The 20,233-nt window shown below is 35.0% G+C and overlaps 1 protein-coding gene across 2 annotated transcripts in view; it reads right to left on the bottom strand.

Annotated features, from left to right (window-relative positions):
* LOC149783325 (protein tyrosine phosphatase type IVA 1-like) overlaps positions 1-20,233 on the bottom strand; it is a 92,827-nt gene that overhangs the window by 55,201 nt on the left and 17,393 nt on the right. Inside the window, exon 2 of one of the 2 annotated variants that reach the window (XM_089931545.1) lies at positions 17,523-17,687. The exons of the other annotated variant lie outside the window; for it this stretch is intronic. The gene's annotated coding sequence lies outside the window, so the exon portion shown is untranslated. The remainder of the gene's footprint in view (positions 1-17,522; positions 17,688-20,233) is intronic. 2 annotated transcript variants of the gene reach the window in all.

Genomic DNA, 20,233 nt, shown 5'->3' with positions numbered 1-20,233 from the left:
TTAGTGGAGAATCAGCTGATGTTAATAATTAAGTTGTCGAAGATTGGAACAAAAGTCTAAACGATATATGCAGGGGATATGACAGCAAGAATATTTTTAACTGTGACGAGACTGGTTTGTTTTTTAGACTTACCAACAAAGTGACAGATGATGTGATCTGAAACATAATTATAAAGACAGTTTTAAAACTATATCAATGGTTATTCATAACATTCTTTTGAAATTGATGACCCAGTTTGTTTTACATTTATTTCACAACATGCATGTGATTTTTTAATGAAAATATTAAATGTTTTAGAATTAAATGTACTTGTGACTTTCTTCATATGTATTTACTATTCGCATTTGTCATCCCCCTCTAGAAAGGCCACCCTCATTATAAGGCCACTTCCCTGATGCATTAGGGGTGGCCTTATGAGGGGGGCTACTGTATATATATATATGTGTGTGTGTGTGTGTGTATGTATGTATGTATGTATGTGTATATATATATATATATATATATATATATATATATATATATATCCAGACCTAAATTAGTTTGAAAACATAATACTTTCTCCAATTTGTATAAAACAAGATATATTTATGATAATTGAAAAAATAATTTATCTTCAGAATAAAAGAAAAAATCCAAAATCCAAAGAAAATCCCATAATCCACACCCCTCCCATAGTAAAATAAAGCCAGTCCCTGAGTAAATGGCTGTACCTAACCCAAAACGGCAATATCTGAATAGATAACACTCAACTGGGTTTTTTCCAGCCAGGGTGAGACCTGAGATGAGCCAGCCAGTTTGTGCCAGATTGAAGATTAGCAAAACAGGTACAGTATATGCACCTTATTCATGAATGGTCCTTTCTTTTTCATGACATAAAGGTGCAAGACTATGGTAGCCAACAAATGAAGACCACCATGCAAAACCTTCATGAAGAAAATATATCTGACTGCCTAGTCTGAGGATATAAATTTGATAGGCTGTGAAGACTAGACAGTTCTTTGTTACCAATGCATAGTTGTGATACTTCCCAGTTACTGACACCTTAACAATGTAGTTAATACTGAATTTTATTGTAAACCAAGCATATGGTGTTACAGCAGACCCGTCAACCCTGAGGAGTCCATATCAGTAAGGCAGTTTGATTTTTTGTCCATAAGACTGACCAGTTTTCAGTAAGGTGTAACAAAATATCAACAACTGCTATTGTTTGACAAATTTTGGACATGCATTCACTCTTACCTTAATTCCTCTTCTTATATCCAATAAAAAATCATGCTATTTTGACCATTTTATTCCAAATGAATTTGTCTACACAGTGATGTATTTTTTTCTCCTCCTATTTGTCCAAGTCTTTCACAACTTACTTATACACTATTTACAAAATTATGTGCAACTTTTATCTGTAAAAACTCATCATCGCTGTCAGCAATCCTCATCTTCTGACAATTCAATCGCAGAAACTTCTATGTTTGAATCTAAATCTCGCAAAATATCCAACTGCCGAACATATCTTTCCTCAGCCTGCTCAATATTTTCGAGATCAAACCCGAGAAACTCCTCATTTTTGCTCTCACCAAAATTCACTCTTACGTCTGCCATAAAAAAAAAAACATTTCTAACCAATCAGATACGTGGTATCTAACACACATTCATCACGCCTGGAGATGGGATCGGCCAATAAATGCAGAAACCTGATCACGCTTACAGACGGGATTGGGGCAGAATGAGTTAAACATGTATTGCTTTCTGGACCACATTTAAAAAAATTCTATAATCAATAGCTTGATCATGCAGACGCCTCGCATGAACAAATAGGTGTAGTTTAAAGCATCTGGTGTGATGCTGTAAAGTTAGTCTGGTTCCCCGACTAATTTCACTAATTCTAAGATGAAACATGGATCCAAATAAAACACAGATGAACCAATTATCCGGAGTTCTCGGCAACGACCATTTTTCTGTAGTTTTTGCTAGTATGCTGTCAAGTCCGTATTTTAAGGCTAATTTTCACAAGACATACAGCAAAATCTTAAGAGTTGGCAGGTCTGTTACAGGGATGTGATGAGTTTCTATTTAAATTGCTTCAAAAGTCACCTGTATTAAACAATCACTTGCCTTCAAGGACAGCCTATGTTTTGGGCTGTTTTTTAAAAAAGTCAATTACATCAGATTATAGCAGACTTAACCCTTAATATAAATTGCTCATTTAGAAGGCTTTCTGTTTCTTACATTTTTGGCAATCCAACTTTCCACTTTTCAAACTTAACCTTTTGTAGTACTACATAGTCACGCATGGTGAGATGCTAATACATGTACCTACCTACCTACACTTTTTCACACGTGTACATTTTGGAAATCTCCAAGACTAAAACAACTGCATATATACATAATCAGTAATTTGGTAAAATGGCAAATTATAACCATGAAAATGCACTAATAATGTTAAACTGTACAGCATTGATTCTTGGACAGAAAATATAAGGAGCTGATACTGTGATTTGAATTTTTAACATTGCTTCAACAATTTTAGTCATAATCTCTACCATGTCTGCAGCGTGGCAGTTTACAGTGATATCTAGCACTGTGGCATCATTCTGCAGACATGTAGCATTGTTTCACACCCTGTTACATCATCTGGATACCAGGATGACCAGTCCTAACACTAACCTCTTAACAATGAACCCCAAGCGAGCAGCTGCAAGTACCACTTTCACAAGTCTTTGGCATGGCTCTGCCAGGGTTTTAATTCATGACTTCCTGCATCTGCGGTGGACACTCTAACCACCAAGACCACAAGATCAGTCCTCTAGAATTTGAAAGCACTCACTAGCAAGAAAAATGGATGGCATTGTGGGTGTGATGTCAGTGCTCAAATAAACATTTTTTTAAAGACAGAAAGCCCAGGCTGGTGACTTTAAAAACTCACTAGCCCTGAATGAAATTCCACACGAACAGACCCAATTTACACACTGAAAATTTTACCTTTTTTAATACTGTCACGCAACATTGTAAAGGCTACAATTTGAATATCAGCTCCAATCATGACTGTATAATGTTGATACATGCTACATGTAACGGGAATATACTGAAATTGGTGGGTATTTTTTTATTATAGAAAATTACTGAAAATTGTGCCTTTTTGAAACACGACCGTGCCAGGGGGTTTTCGAGTATAAAATCCTAGTTTTAGCAAGGCCCAACATGCTTCAATCTGACTAAATTCAGAGCTCAATTTTACATCGGACAGTGGTGATCTGGTTTAGATTGCGCCGTGCTATGGCAGATGTCAACATCTTCAAAATACATCTACAGATTTCATCAGCAAAATCAATGTTTCGACAGGCAAATTAATTCTTTTTAACAAGCCCGATAGGCACATCATTTATAATACAGGGGTCCTGGGTATCGAGCTATCAGATTGTTTTAGAATTGGACATCAATTTCTTGTATATTTGGGTGAAATGATTAACAAAAGGTGTATTTCACAATAATGAGCCCCTAGCGTATACCCTGAATGCCCGTTTTGGCACAAAATGTGCAAATGTGTAATTTTTAGGACAGTGGTGTGGAAGTACATGACAATTGAAGGACGGCAAGGTTATAAAGTCAAATCATAAGTGTCAAGCAACTTTCCTGAACAAAAGATACTCTAAAAAAAACGTTTCATCCCATTATTCTGTCAATTGTACCGGACCAAATTCAAGAGTGGCTTTTACTGTAGATGATGCCCTAATGTTCAAGGTCTTCACTTGTGCCCTGGCAAACATCTATAAGAAACCATGCATGATCCTTAGGACTGGCTTATTATCATTAGAATCTGGATTATGTTTATACTCAGCATTAGACTGTTCCCTTCAGCCAAATTCACCTGCAGTGTATTTGCTGCAAAATACTAGGAGACAGGCAAAGACTGAATGCAACTGACATTGATATAAATAAACCGGCTAACATATCTACATGCAATATGAAAGATCATTCTGAAGCTCTGCGCAAATTACAAAAAGAACTTGAGATACACTATGTCATATCCACTGTTTTGTAACTGTAGACTACGAGAGCTCAAGTTGTGGTGCAGAAAAAACTTTTTCTTCTTTGTCAGTGGCCTTCACCTTTGAACAAAAAATTGGAAGGGTTCTTCATTACCACAAAAGCAAGTTAACTAGATGATGAAAAACTAAACGTATTGCACGGAACCCACTTGACATCTAGTTGCACAGACCTTGACCTGAGCTTTTAACCCTGATATCAAATATTGTTGTTCTTTAGCTCAAATGCAAGTCTGATATAGCTATAGATGGTGGACAGCACAATTATTGTGCTGAAAAGAAATTGGTAATGAACAGATCGACAATGTTGCAATGTAACAGCAACGTCTTATGCCAGGCATACATAGAGCCAACACTTATATGTAGGATGCAAAGGACAAAAAATGTCCACCCATCCCAGGTCCATACATATGGGTGGGTAAAAACTTTGTCCAGACATAAGAAATTTCCACATACATCTGCCATTCTGAATCATAGGGTCTATTCATTCACTAAAGGTACTGGAGGGAAAAGACCACGCTTTTGTTCCCATTTCAAATTACCAAGAAGTACAACATACACACAATTATGACCACAACCAAAAAGGTTAACTGGCACAAAAAGTGAAAATGAATGGTATTGGGAGTGGTTGCGTTAAGAGTATACAACTTAAATTTGGGGGAAAAATTGCTAATTAGACCGTGTTTAACTTTCTCATCCCTGTTTTTCTGTAGGAACAAGAAAAAAATACAACCCTTTATGGTACCTTGTCCAGTAGAAGTATACAGCAATTTCAAGTTTTTCAAACCATGATTAACATGCAGATTTTGGTAAACATTTTGCCAAATGCAGGAAAGCTTTTATTCAAGACCCAGTATAAACAAATTAAATAACATTAATTTTTATAATATCAAATACTTTTTTCAGATAAAGTTTCCTCTTTAAACAATTTTAAAAAAATAGATTTAGAAGTGAAGGCATTGGCTCAAAAATACTTCACTTGAATTGCATATGATTATTCAAGTTTATTTTTCCTTTTCATGCATTATCATAACAATTATGGCAAGACTAAATCAAGAGCAAAAAGCCACGAAGAAACAGGACAGATTTAAAATGACTCCAATTGCCTCATTACTAAATAGTCTATTTGTGTTGCTGCTATGTAAAGCACCAAACCAAAACCAACTGTCAGATTGTCAAATTGTCCGGGAGAGAATATGCATCATTTGTATAAAGGTATACTGGTTTTAAGAAAGATATCCTGCTTGTTTAATAAATACCTATTTTAAAACCAGTTCTGACTAAACAGTACTGTGTAGTTCTCCTTGATTGATGGTAGTCGTGTACCACTTACATATTGTACTTGAAAATGGAAACCACTATGTGCTTACATTAAGACTGCATTATTGCTTGTAGCTACATGTACCTCAGTGATTCTCAGAATCTGTTCTAAATAATGCTATTGATCACAAAGTACAGTTTATCTTGGCTTAAATGAAGATCTTGAATGGATTTTGTAAAACTTAACAGTATATACTAGATCACTAGCGTGTCCAACTGCTAACAATATAAATATCGCTTAATGCTTTTGCAGATCAAGGTCTGTGTTGTTTTGTTCTATTGATTACCCCTAACAAACTGATGAGACCCAGATCTGCCGGCATATTAATTCCACAATGCAGTTTGGAACTGACATGCAAGTGAGAATAAGCGAAAATTGTGATCAAAATGTAGAATTTTTTTTACATACATACTTGTTTTAATTAATAAATAAAGTCTGCAGACATTTTTTAAATACAAAAAATACCCAAGCAATATGAGGAATACAGACTAGAAAAATATACAGCTATCCAACCTGCATATAAACCCATGCCGCCAGCATTCAAATCCTTTTCCCAAACAAACCAAGAACAAGCAAACAGTAACATATCAAAGGAATGCACATCTATCACTGTCACATGATCAATGTTCGTGCTGAATACAATGGTCCCTCTCTACGAAGCCCTGAAACATGATGCTGTCCCTCTTACAATGCTGATATTCATCACTCGTCATTCATTTATCTATAGTTTAGTTGGGGCATATTATATATAACCAATTATAATATGATACAAAGTAGTGGATCAGTTTATTTCTGTACACTATTATGATCTTAGTACATGTGATAAAAAGGATTTTAGTGTGGGATAAAGTAAAATATACAGCAGTACAATATCAGGTTTCTGACTAGTAATATGTTGCGGTGTGGGTGAATAATGTTAATTTCAGAGAGTGAGGTGAGGGAAGCAATGATAAATCTGGGTAACTAGGTCAGCATCATAGAAAGTAATTTAAGTTGGGTGCCTAGTTACATTGGATAAAGGATAATAAACAGGTAGCAATGAAAGCAACGCTGCAGTCACCTATGTCCATATGGAAGATTCCATATACATACTTCAAACAATGTATTATTCTGAATGTTTATCGTATGTATGTGAAATGAAAACCTATAAACTTGAGTACATCAAACCCACTATTGGCGAGTGGCGTTCCTCACAGAGAACAACTCAAGAGATGCTGCTGTTTTGTGCTGATTACTGAACAATACCGTGACTGGAATGCATACCAGTCTTGTCGTGAATGTTCATCACCCCCCACCATGACACACAAGTATTTTGACGTGAATTGCTTGAAGAAAATATACAGTGATTTACCACAAAGAAAATGTTGGATTTTTTTGGTGATGTGGATTAAACAGCTTTCCATTCACCTGTTTTTTAAAATACATTTTACAGAATTTTAACATCTTCATGTTTTATATTCTATCTTGTTTTTCTTGATGCTGACATTTATATGGAAAGGTTTATTGCAATTTATTTTTTTAAACTTCACCTTTCCTTGGCACAACATGGCCAGTTTTGTTTGAGGTGCCATAGAACACCAACATATACCTGCATCCTTTAAAACATTTCTCTTTCATGGCTTTCATGAATGTGGGGGTGGGGTCGGGTTATGAAATAGAAGCCCGGTACACATACTATGCACAAAACGGACATGGTAACGCCATAAAATAAACTCATAAAACCATTATCAACCTGTAGGCAAGTGTTACAGCATGTACTACAGAACAAATGATACTTTTAAAAAACCGAGCACTACAATTGACACTTATACGATTATTGTTGTATTAAATATGGAAATTTATTATCTTCTCCATTTACAGCAGAAACTGTCTTGAAAGACGACCCCTTCTGCCAGGAAATTATGGTCTCACAACAGGTCACAATACTATATAATCAATAAATCTGTGCATTAATGATTTCTTTTATTATTATTATTATTATCATTATACATTTCCAAAGGCAAAAACATTCAATTTGCGAAGATTTTTAGGAATTTGGTACCTCAAAACAGGTTGCCTCTCATGTTGGGTCTTTGAAGACAGGTTTTACAGTATTGTTATTCATCTTGAGAATACATGTATTTAGAGGAATAACAGGTATCAAGTCTCATCCTATAATAGGAAACCTCTTCGTTTTAACCAGAATCCAATACAAACAAAACAAGGTGTCATGCTTACTAAATTCCAAAGGTTCTATGAAAAGTGCCAAGTCAGTGGACAACAATCTGGCCCAAAAGATAATGTGCACATTACATATATAATACATAAATCTAGAATTTGTCATGTTACAATATCAACTAGCCACAGAGTGCCAGCAATGAGATGGTTTTGAATACTTTTACAAGTGAAAACCTTCACATGCAAGTACATGCCTAACTGGTGTAGACACAACTATAACAACTATTCAACATTAATTGATGGAAAGGTCAAAGGTTAGGCAGAAGAGTTTATATTGTGAATTTACGTGTGCTACTAGTTTGCCCTATGAAGCCTTTTGGCATAAAACAACTACTGTCCTTCACATTTCTAAAGATCTGCTCAGTATCAGTAATTGGTAGAGGTTTAACAATTCAGCGATAATTAATGATATCACTATATTTCTTTCCACCAATGCATATCCTGACTTATCAGCCATTTCTGATTCACTGAGATACAACACATCAAACTGGGACGATATATTGATAAAAGCTGAAGTAAACTCTATCTATTAAAATATTTATTGAATGCATTCTGACAGAATCTGAATTATCAATGTTAATAAATCAATTAAATCCAGTTTTCTTTTGTCTACTTCAGTATTTTTAAACACCATAAACCTACATCAAAACTAGTTTAATTTTCTTTTAACCTAGTCAACGAAATCAAATATCACCCCATGAGTGTCTTGAGTCAGCTCAAGAAGAATTCAGACCAAAAATCAAATCAATAAAAATGCTATTTTCCCCGATTATATCTTCAAGCTTTGGTATGAAGAAAAATGTTCCTTTAGCGCTGAAGACAGACTGCATTTAAAGAAGGGCAGCAACTCTGGTAATTTTTTACAATGAAATTACATGTATGTGGCAAATTCAATTACCATATAAATTGTGTAATAGCAGAATAATTTATCTAAATATAAAAAGCCCAGGTTTATCTGCAGACAAGGTCTAAATCTGAAAATCACTGAATAAAAAATCACAAGCCTAATCATGCTGACGAAGTGATGTGATGAAATAAAACAAGTATTTTTCTAAGTTTAATAAATGGGCAGGAGATAATGAATGAAAAACTGACATTACTGTTTTTGTATATCTGATATATGCCAAACATTACGGGTTGGATAATGAAAGAAAACAGGTATTACTTGACTGTGGTACATGTCCATCCACTAATAAAAGCAGCCAGCCATACATGTATTAGAGCCACGATTGTACATCTATTTTCCAAAAAGAGCTGCTACTGCCATGTTAGTAATCTCAATCCAGTGTTTAACACATTAACCCCTGGCGATGAGTATACTCGTCGTACTTTTCCTCCCTGATCTTCCGCGTGCCTCGCTAACGCGGCTGAGTTTACATAGCTTGTATCATGAGTGCAGAGTTTGCGAGGCAGTATTTATCAATGCCTTTCTCCCGCATGCCGAACTAAATCGGCGCAAACCATTGGTTGATTTGAAGCCATTTCCTAATTATACAAGCAGTTTAACCAATAAAATTGTAGCTTACATAGATAGAGTGAACATTGCTGAGCGGAGGGAAAAAAATTTGACTTCGATGGCAGCAGAAATAGTGAAAATATATACATCTGAAAATGATGCAAACTGACGAGAAGCAGCAACTGGGAGCAGACTTTTACTTGACAGATTCTGATGGAGAATTTTCTGGATTTTAATCAAACGAGATTGATAGTGACATCGAAAAAGCTACTGAAAATAACAGCGGTAATGACGAGAATGAGAATGTTGAAGAAGAAGAAGAAAATGAAAGTAGAGCTGATCGATGATCGTAAATGATAAAACACATATTGACAAGAGGCTATACAAAGGACCAGCAACGGTTTTAGACCCTGATGCAAATGCATTTGATTTTGTGGAGCTTCTTTTCCTTTTGAATAATCGTTAAATAAAGTTTGGGAAATATATGTTGTTAACATGAGTGTTCATAGTTCAAAGTTTGTTAAGTGTTTTATTAGTTCTAAAAATTTCAGTGAGAGTTCTAAGGAAGAAAGCTAAGTACAGAACAAGTAAAATGTGCCCATTTGTGTACAGTATTCACAGTAAGTTTAGTTTACAAGAGACAAGTGGAATTTCTGTGTACATAAAATATAATTATTTCATGTGTTGATGGTGTTAATAATTCTGTGTGAATTCATAATGGATTTTATTCACGGCAAGAGAAGCAAATTGGCAAGTACATCATTTGTTTTCACCATCATGCATTAGTTTTATTTCCGCATGTAGCATGAAATTTATACCATTATGTATGTAAGTTTATTGAGAACTACCGTGCCAAATTTCAGCTGAATTAAATGAATACAAATAAAATTATAACAATTTTATTGCAAGTAGCCCCCTCTATAAAAATCTGCAATGCAATTGCTGTAAGCTAGTCTCAGGGATACAGGCACTGGGAAGGCTAACACTGCTCTAGGTGATCTCTGCAAGTATGCTGCATTGGACTGCCTAGCTGTTTGGCTCAGGGGTTAATGTGTTAACATTCTGCTAATCAGTGACCAAGCTTTATTTTTGTGTAAATGGATATGAAAACAAACTACATCTGGTATCAAGAGTAAAATTACATGTATGATGGTTAGTCTTTAAGCAATAAAAACGAGAAGCTCCATTGGGGTTTTTCATTTTAAATGTGTTGAAGAAAATGAAATAACATATGAATTAGCATGACTAAGATGCTGATATTCTTAACCCTTTACCTCACAGAACATCGTTACAAAGTGCAGTACGCTATAAATAGAACATGTTACCTAGTTGACCCCATATGCATACGGCTGCCTGTGAACTGTTAAGCAATGTAGTGTATGTTACGTTCAACAGCAATTTTCAAATTTAAGAGTAAAGTCCGATTGTTACAGCTGTGTAATTATTTATCACAGAAGAATTTTTTTTGTGCTTGAACATCTTGAGAGAACTCATTCACCATCAAGTCAGTGAGGCCGCATGACCAACCGTAGATGCCATTTCTCATACTCGAAATTTGTAAGTTTTTCATCTGCGTCTACATCATTAAGTCATCTGAATTTGATAATTTATAAAAACTAATTGCTACCTACATCAATATCAGAGCCTTTACCTAAGTCATTGAAGCTTTCATAGTTGTGATTCTAATCGTGAAAACTTTTTAAGTACTGAATGAAATCTGCGACAGAGTTTAAATTACGACTCAGCTACTTTAAATAGCAGATATCGACCAGTGCATAAACAGTGACCACATGATCTGACGTAATTGTCATTCGCAGAAATGAATGTAATATCTAATAGGGGTTTTTCCCTGAAGGTGGCGCTACGAAAACTGGCTTAAAATGGCTGATGTTTACAGCCAACGTCAAAAGGCGTTTCATTGCAACTTGAGTAGAGGCGTCAAAAGGTTCTTTCATGCGAATGGTGTAGAGGCATCCAAAATACGCACCAGGTAAAGGGTTAAACAATATTTCTTTGTCAGCTGTGTTTGGAAATAAAAGGCAGCCACCTCGATTCCATTAAAAGCTCATCTTATATATTGAAAATGTAACACCCACAATGAAATATTGTATTGTTAAGTTGTTTATAAATAAGTTTTTTTAGCTGCAGAACAGTAACTACCAATCTGCTTAATCCACGGTATATACTGCCTCTGGGATAAAGGGTTCGTTTGGTTGCACAATGCCAATTAATTTTCTAATCCATACCTACTCTCTATGTATTGTTCGACAAGATAAGCATGTGTCATATTTTCTATTCAGTCTTAATTGTCACATTTGCCTTGAAGTGGTTTCATGTATAACGATGTCTACACTAACAACCAACAATTAAGCTGCCTTTAGTACAATAAAAAGAAACAATGATAATAAGCCAATTTGAGAAGTGATGCCAAAAACAAAGAAGGCACATAGGACTTGGTTCAGTTCAGCAGTTTTGTTGGTGAATGTCGACAAAATATATACATCATCGCAAGATCTAAAATCATCTGCATGCTACGTTAATGGTGAAACGCAATAAATGTAAGTCAGCAGGTTCATGTATCAATTGGCTGGTGTTCCTGTTTTATGAACAGGCATGGATTGTATTTCAAGCAGCAAACAAAGATTGCACAAAAGCCACCCAAAACTCTGCAAGAAAACAAATCATTTCAAAAGTTTATCATCAAACATCCAAAGTAGTGCTCATTCAAACTATCAAATCATAGATATGGATGAGAAGCCTATGACCTTTGACCTTCAGAGCTACAGCGAATTCACTATTATGTATGCTATAATGTTGATGAGAAAACTGTTCTCATAAAAATAACCAGTCATGAAAAAATACGTTTCACGACTGTTTGGCCGGTTTAGCTGATTATTCAAAGCTTCTTCTGCTCATCTTTTTAAAACATGAAAATTTCAAGAAGCCATAAAATCAACATGGTGAACAAACGAGTCAAGGTTGCATGGGGCTTAATTCCATTGAAATGACTGCCAAATCATTTCAAAAGTGCTTTATCAACAATGCCTTGGATGACTCCTTTTTGATTCAGATGACCAGGAGAGTGAGAACGACACGATCAAATGACTGTGATGACAATAATGTCTAGAATGACAGCAAACCTAAAACTAGTCAGAGTTTCCTCTGACCCTTGTCACCCCATTTTTGATATTTGGATATTTATGTTGGGGTGTAGGGTCAGAGTCCATTCCCTATCGAAAAGCTGGAATTCAACAACGCCATTTGGTGTCGGCATGGGGTAGTTGCTTACTAGCCGACCCAGCAAACTTGAACGACCATTCATCGAAATATACCTGCATGAAATTGATAGGAATATTTTCTGAAAAATCATGAGCATAGCATTCGTCATGTCTTTAATCTGCTGACAGACGAAACAAAAATACGTTGTTGCAGAAATTTTACTTGGATCGGGCCATTTGCATCCCGACATCACAAATCTCGCTACCAATATGTCAATGACATCAGATGTCATATAGTCTGGTGAAATCGAAATAAACAAATTTCCAAAGTTGCTGTACATATAATTTGGACATATTATATAAGTCACTTAATGTTTGTAAAAAAAAGTATAATGCACATTTAATTCTCAACATATTTACTCTGAGATCAATGACCAGAAACCTGTCGGTATCGCAGCAGGGTGGAGAAAGCCATTTTCAAGAAGTACCTAGCACATGTAAGCGATGTTTTTCTTGGTGTCACATGACATGTGCTCTCTGCGTAGTGAATCTGGTTTTCTTCAAATTGCTGCAACATTTACAGATTTTCGGTTGTTTTCACAAGAAATATTTTGAGAATTTTTTTTTTAATTTTTCTTAAAATTACGTGACTTTCATTTAGTTGTTTTCCTACAGCAACACTAGAAACTGTTTACTGTTGATATCATGTGACTGTATGACCTCTGATGTTGTTGTTGTGGGGTTTAATGCCATTTTTCAGCATATGATAGGTTTTGCATGGTGGCCAGTATCAATGGTGGAGGAAGAACCCGGGAAAACTCCAGAAAGAACCACCGACCCACGAGAAGCTACTGGCAAGCTTTCTCACATACCCACACAGGCCTAATCCTAGACTCGAACCCACGCAGACAGAAATGATATGGCAGTGATCCATAATGGAGAGCACTTTAGACCGCTCGTCCACTTGGGGCCCCATGCAGTCCAAATGACCAAAATATTGCTAATTATGCATAATTTATGCATGAAGTAAACAGAGGCAAAATCTGACAATGGAACCAAATGACCAATCCTTTTAATGTGCAATAATTATAGTCAAAGTTGTCATAATACCAACTGAAAACACTAGCAAATTAAATGTCAACTGTAAATCTTTGAGTTTCATTTAACCCGTTACCTCATGCAAGTGCCTTTAGATGCCTCTACTCCATTCTCATGGAAGCGCCTTTCAATGCCTGCAGTATATATCTGCCATTTTGATCGGGTTTTTGTAGTGCCACCTTCATGAAGAACTCCCTACTGGATACTATATTCACTGGTGTGAATGACCCTTGTCAGATCATGTGGTTGCTGTTTAAGATCTGGTCGAAATCTGCTATTTAAAGTAACTAGGTCATATTCTCTGCACTCCAAAATGGAGGCAGCAGATTTCATTCAGTACTTAAGTCTTCACAATTAGAATCAAAACAATGAAAGCTTCAATAACTTAAGTAAAGGCTCTGATATTGATGTAGGCACCAATTAGGTTTATTTATTAAGTTCAGATGATTTAATGGTGTAGGTGCAGACAAAGACCTCGTACATTTCAAGTATGGTCACCATGGTTGGTCACACAGCTTCAGACTCGACGGTGAACGAGTTCAAGATTTTAAAGCACATCAATTCTTCTGTGAAAAATAATTGTACAGCTATAACGATCAGATTTTTACTCTTAAATTTTTCTATACATCATATATATACCAAAAATGTAAAGTGTTTAAAATTAATTTTAAACATAGCATATACTACACTGCTTAACAGGCAGGCCTATGTGTATGAAGTCAAACAGTTAGCAGGCGTACTATTTATAGTGCACTACAATGGGTAACTTTGATACACATACTGAAGGGCTAAAAATCCATACACTCTAAGAGCAAGGGTTAATGAAGTATAATGTTATATTATTTCGCTGTTTCAATTCTAAATCTTCCTTACTGCCCTTCTTAAGATTTAATTTCACTTTTAATTTCATTTGATATTTTTCGCCCATCTGCCTCTTGCAGAAATGACAATTAACAGAAATGAGGGATGCGGAAATGCTTGTCATGAATATGCCTGAAGCTGGGAGGAAAAAAAACTGGCATTCCCAGCTTATGTTCAGGTCATGCACTTCTTAACGTTTATACCTTCAGTTGGGGGGTGGGGGTGTTGCCTTGCATGCATATGGGCTTTTATGCGAGTATACATAATTTAATTTGGATATGTTGATTAACATGAAAAGACTTGATTAAGTTTGATATTACCCCTATTCTCTATCATATTCTTGATCAACTTTCCATATTACACAACTCTTCAAAAGCACCCCAATGACAATTAATAGATATGACACGTGAGCAATGAGAGCTCATAATTTTCACAGTATTTTAAGGAGCCAGAGTTTGAATTTAAGGTGATTCAGCAGGTTTATGGTTACTCACGTGTAAACTAATACTACATAGTTAACATTGTGCCTTGTTTCTTTTTTAAAAAAATGCTGCCAAACTCACCAGATGATCAAAAATGATAGCTGGATACCAATTTTTCTATTACAATATTTGCAAAACACTTAACATTCAATTGTTTTATTCATTTCAGCTCCAGTCCTGATAAAATAAAATATTGCACATCATGCTATATTATATATAATAAATAGTAATTGATACGGAAGAACTGCCATGATAAAAAGCTGAATATTTCTCTCCTCTTTATTATCAGTGCATAAAAATAAACATCAAAATAATGACAAACAGGACAGAGTACACCAGTGTGTTATGTCTTGTGATGTGTATCATATCTATGATTTCTAGATGATTCATGGATCTATTAGTGTGTACATGTTTATACACTATTATCAACAAAAAAACAGTCAGACATCTGAGGGGTGGGGTGAAAATGTAAATTCTCAGCTGCCAAGTAACATTTTTCTTCACAATCATTTTTATCTCAGCCTACCTCAAGCTAACCATAATTGGATAATTCCAGTCCTGTAACTTAGTGGCCTCCATATAGAACTATGTCACCTGCTTCAACCTACCTGGATGGTGCGAACTAGCTGAAAAGAATTCCATTCACCGATTTAAGCCAACTATCCTTTTCATAAGGTCAACGACAAGTGTAAACAAACCAGTCAAACCTTATCAATGAAATTTTTAATGGAGGTGCTCCGGGTGAATACAAGCCTTACAGCTATTCATCACCTATGATATGCTTGCTGAACACTGGAAACATGCCAAGATCTTACAGTCATCACAAAAGGTATAGATTTAAAAAGCCTAACATCTTAAATTAAAAGTCAATCAAAGGATATTTTAAAGTATGCTTATAACTGTCAAAAAATTAATTCACAGTCAATCATGCATAGTAAAAGTATGAAAAAAGTATGAAAAAGGTAAATGATACTGGAGCAAATTTATACTGTGTCAACTCAAGGAATAGACAGATAAACATTCTATGCCAGTAATAGCCTCTCACCTTAAGACTTCCCTATAGTTGTGAACTTGTTCACCTCCTTATACCAAGTGCAAAGATAACAAGTGCAAAAATAACTTCATACAAATTGTTCCCAAGATAGCGCACAAAGGTACCATGAAGTACATGGGCAAATATTGTTTAACCATGATTCAAGGTTTATTTATTTTAATGAAGTATGAAATGAAAAATTCCAGAACAAACTATGATTCTGCACAATGAGCATAGTAATTTATACTGTTTCTTTTTTAGTGCATACTTCACAAACTTAAACTAGCCATTTTCACAGGGAATTAAAGGGGGGGAGCTTTCTAACAATATTATTTTCCTTCTATCTCAAAAATTTATTTTGGCTTGACTAATGTAATAGATATTTTTTACAAATCAAAATAAGAATGTTTTAAACAAGCTATCTGGGGATCTTAATTATTTCTTTTTTAAATCCCAGGCCCCACCAAGAAAATCAACGAATAGTTGCTCCCTTATAATTAAATTTCACACCTATAACAAAAATAACTGAAATTCTATCAAACAATCCATTTACACATTCATTGGCAATTTGGCAGTGTCATTTTTCCAGTGCATGAATGCATTAAAAATAAGAATCAGACTCCATATTATGCATACAGCCAATTAAAACAGCCAGCAGTTTCATAAAACCTGAACCATAGTCTGCAAAATCATTACATAGTCTCTGTTGACAACTGAGGCGAATTAAACAAAATTAAATCCCTGGTGAACAAATATGCAAATGATTAAATGTGCAAAACTGTTTTCTATTTGTTCAATACAAGTGCAAATATTTAACAAAGCCAAAATTAATGAGTAGTAGCAACCCCAGCTAGTGTACAACTTTCAGCCCAAAACAATAAAGGATTTCTTTTTGTAAGTTATTAATATATAGGCTTAATAAAACTGTATAGCCAGTACCTAACTTTCCAGAGGGCAGTGGGTTGGGGTGACAGTATTGTGTATGGATGTAAGATCAAAGTACAAAGTGTGTGTATGTGTATATATATATATATATATATATATATATATATATATATATATATATAGATAGAAAGATAGATAGATACATACACACACACACAAGAACTGCATTGTCCATACAGAGCCTCGTTAGTCAAGGCAAAGGAACATTAAGCTGCAATTTATTTTACTAACTATGGTCCTCAAAGTAATACATGATGGCTGTGTCAAATCAAATCACATTTCTTTAGCTGATACAAGTGTTAAGGAATCAGATCACTGGAAACCATAATGAAAAAGAAAAAAATTATAATAAAATACCAGTAAGAGTTTCAAATTTCTAATAACAAAGCAGGCAGAACCTGATGCCAAACAGAAATGGCCAATAATAAAGCTCCATGCACCTACCAACAGCTGTCATTTAATTTGTCAACTTTTGCAATGGACATCTGCTCATTAACTGGATGGCACTGATTGATCTATTATGTAATACAATCTGGTGTGCCATCTTCCTCTAGAAATGCCCCCCCCCCCCGCCCCCGGCTAACTTCACTACAGTACAAACGGTTACAACTTTACTACCCTTCACCAGAGTTTAATTTAATCTGATGCAATTTTCAACAACAAAAATCGAAGATCTTTAGCAAATTATTTGCTAATTAATAATATGCAGTCATCATAGATTCTTTGATTTATCAATAATGAACCAAAAGCCTGACAATAACTACCAGTGCATTATGTTCTTTGACCCAATTAATACGTGAAAATCCATTTATTTCTATCAAAAATGTATATATTAAGATTTATATACACAGTGCTCCTTCTTTATGATGCTGTTCTTGCGGGCCAGAAGAGTGTTCCTTCTTTATGCTGCTGTTCATGTGGACCATATGAGTGTTCCTTTATGATGCTGTTCATGTGGACCATAACAGTGCTCCTTCTTTATGATGCCATTCATGCAGACCATAAGAGTAACCTGTATTATAAATAGGGCCACATTATATTGAGGTATTTTCCAAGGAGACCCATATTATAACTAGGTTAACATTATACTGAGGTTATGGAGACTCATTATTATACTCATGTATTTTCTAACATTGAGACCCATATTAAAATGGACTGGAATTGTACAAGGAGATCAATATTATAAACTGGGCCACATTATGTTAAGGTATTTTTCAAACAGGAAAACCCACATTACGAATGGGACATCATAATAACAATGTATCTTTAAACAAGGAGACTAATGTTATGAATGGGGCCATATTATAATTTGGTACTGTTAAACATCGAGGTTAAAATAAACTGGGCCATATTATATTGAGGAATTTTTTCAAATAGGAAGACCCATATTAGAAATGGGACATAATAATACCGAGGTATCTTCACAAAGTGTCTAATATTACAAATGTGGCCACATTGTAAATGGGTACTGAACATTATAAATGGGTACTGTTAAACATGAGATTAATATTATAAACTTGGTCATTGTGCAGAGGTATTTAGAAACAAGGAGACCATATTATAAATATCACCATATTAAACTGGCATTTTGAAACACGGAGATCAATAAATGGACATTATTTTGAAGCAAGGAGACTTGCATAAATGGAGCCACATTATACTTCAATAGTTTCAAACTAGACCCACAATATAAATCAAGACGCATTACACCCATGCATTTAAAAACAAGACCCATTTTATACAAGCCAAATCATACTAGCATAATTATATTCCAATGGCGATTGGTCATAATAGGATAAATAGTACACAAGAAAATATGATGTCCAAAGATATACAGCCCATACTAGAATGGCTCCTAAACACATAACTTGAAACAAAATTCAAGCAAAATAACTAAAGTAACAATCAAAAAGGATAATGAAACCAAATTAATGTCGCATACCAACAGCACATTAAGAGAAGCAGAGGTATATCAGGTGCATTAAATGGGGGTGACCAGTGTGTATAATAAATTCTAAAATCTTTGAGGGAAAAAATATAAAAAGAGTCCCAATTTATTTCAGCACATATCTCTTTACTTTCCATGAGCACATGACAATGCCACTACCACATTCCAAAGGAAGCACCTTTAACACCTGTTTCTGATTCACACAGAGCATTTCAGTAACCACAGGACATCTTGAAAGACCAATACTTGGAAATATAGGCAATGAGGTAATTGCTCATTATGTCATACATTAAGTGACTGCTATTTAAGATATAATTATAATCCGCTATTTAACCCTTCACCTCATAGAGCATAGTTACAAAGTGCAGCGTGCTATAAATAGAACACCTGTTACCTAGTCGACTCCATACGTATATGCCTGCCTGTTAACTGTTAGGCAATGTAGTGTATGTTACGTTTAACAGCAATTTTAACCATTTTACATTCTTGATACACATTATGTGTGGAAAAATATAAGAGTAAAGTCCGATTGTTATAGCTGTGTAATTATTTTTCACGGAAGAATTATTTATTTGCTTTCAAATCTTGAGAAAACTCGTTCACCTTCAAGTCAGTGAGACCGTGTGACCAACTGTAACTGCCATTTCTCATACTCAAAGTTTTTTTTGTCCGTGTCCACATCTCTAAGTCATCTGAATTTGATAATTTATAAAATTAATTGCTACCTACAACAATATCAGAGCCTTTACCTAAGTTATTGAAGCTTTCATAGTTGTCATTCTAATCGTGAAAACTTCGTAAGTAATGAATGAAATCTGCAACCTCCATTTTGGAGAGTGGAGATTATGAACCAGTTACTTTAAATAGCAGATATCGACCAGAGGATAAACAGTGACCACGTGATCTGATGTAATTGTCATTCGCAGAAATTAATGTAGTATTTAACAGGGGTTTTTCCCTGAAAGTGGTGCTATGAAAATGGGCGTAAAATGGCTGATGTTTACAGCAGACTTCAAAAGGAGTTTCCATGCGAATGGAGTATAGATGTCAAAAGGCGCTTCCATGCAAATCGAATAGGAAACACATTTTGAAATCTATTTCTGAATAAATCCGAAAACACCAAATCACCGGTCATCTTTTAATAACATACTGCCTAGTTGTGTTAGAAACATCGTTTTTCATTGGCTATTTGACTCGCGCATGAGGAGAAAGGTAAGTTGGAATTTTAATTTTTTGCTAAGGTGGCGCTCACCAGATAATATGTACTTTTGAGAGAGTGACATATGTAAGGTGAAGTAGTTCACATTTAAAACATGCACAGTGGAGAGAATGTTTGCATACCTCTATGCTACATTAATGTAATGTGGATGATATTTCTTTTGGATATTGTACTTTTGGAAATTTTACATGATTTAAGCACACTGCTAACTAAAACGACTGCTCCCTTGTGTTAAAAAATCAGTCTGAATTAGTCTAAAGTACACTATACATAGCAGCTATTAAAATAGGGAAAATGAATTTTGCCAGACTAGACAATGCCAGCTTCTGAAAGTGCAATGAATGAATTACCAAATATATAAAATGTAAAATAAGTTATCGGCTCTTTTTTA

This window comes from Sinohyriopsis cumingii, chromosome 14 (assembly GCF_028554795.1).
Source record: "Sinohyriopsis cumingii isolate HCF-2022 chromosome 14, ASM2855479v2, whole genome shotgun sequence".
Lineage (NCBI taxonomy): Eukaryota > Metazoa > Mollusca > Bivalvia > Unionida > Unionidae > Sinohyriopsis > Sinohyriopsis cumingii.
This window is presented reverse-complemented; position numbering and strand designations above follow the sequence as displayed.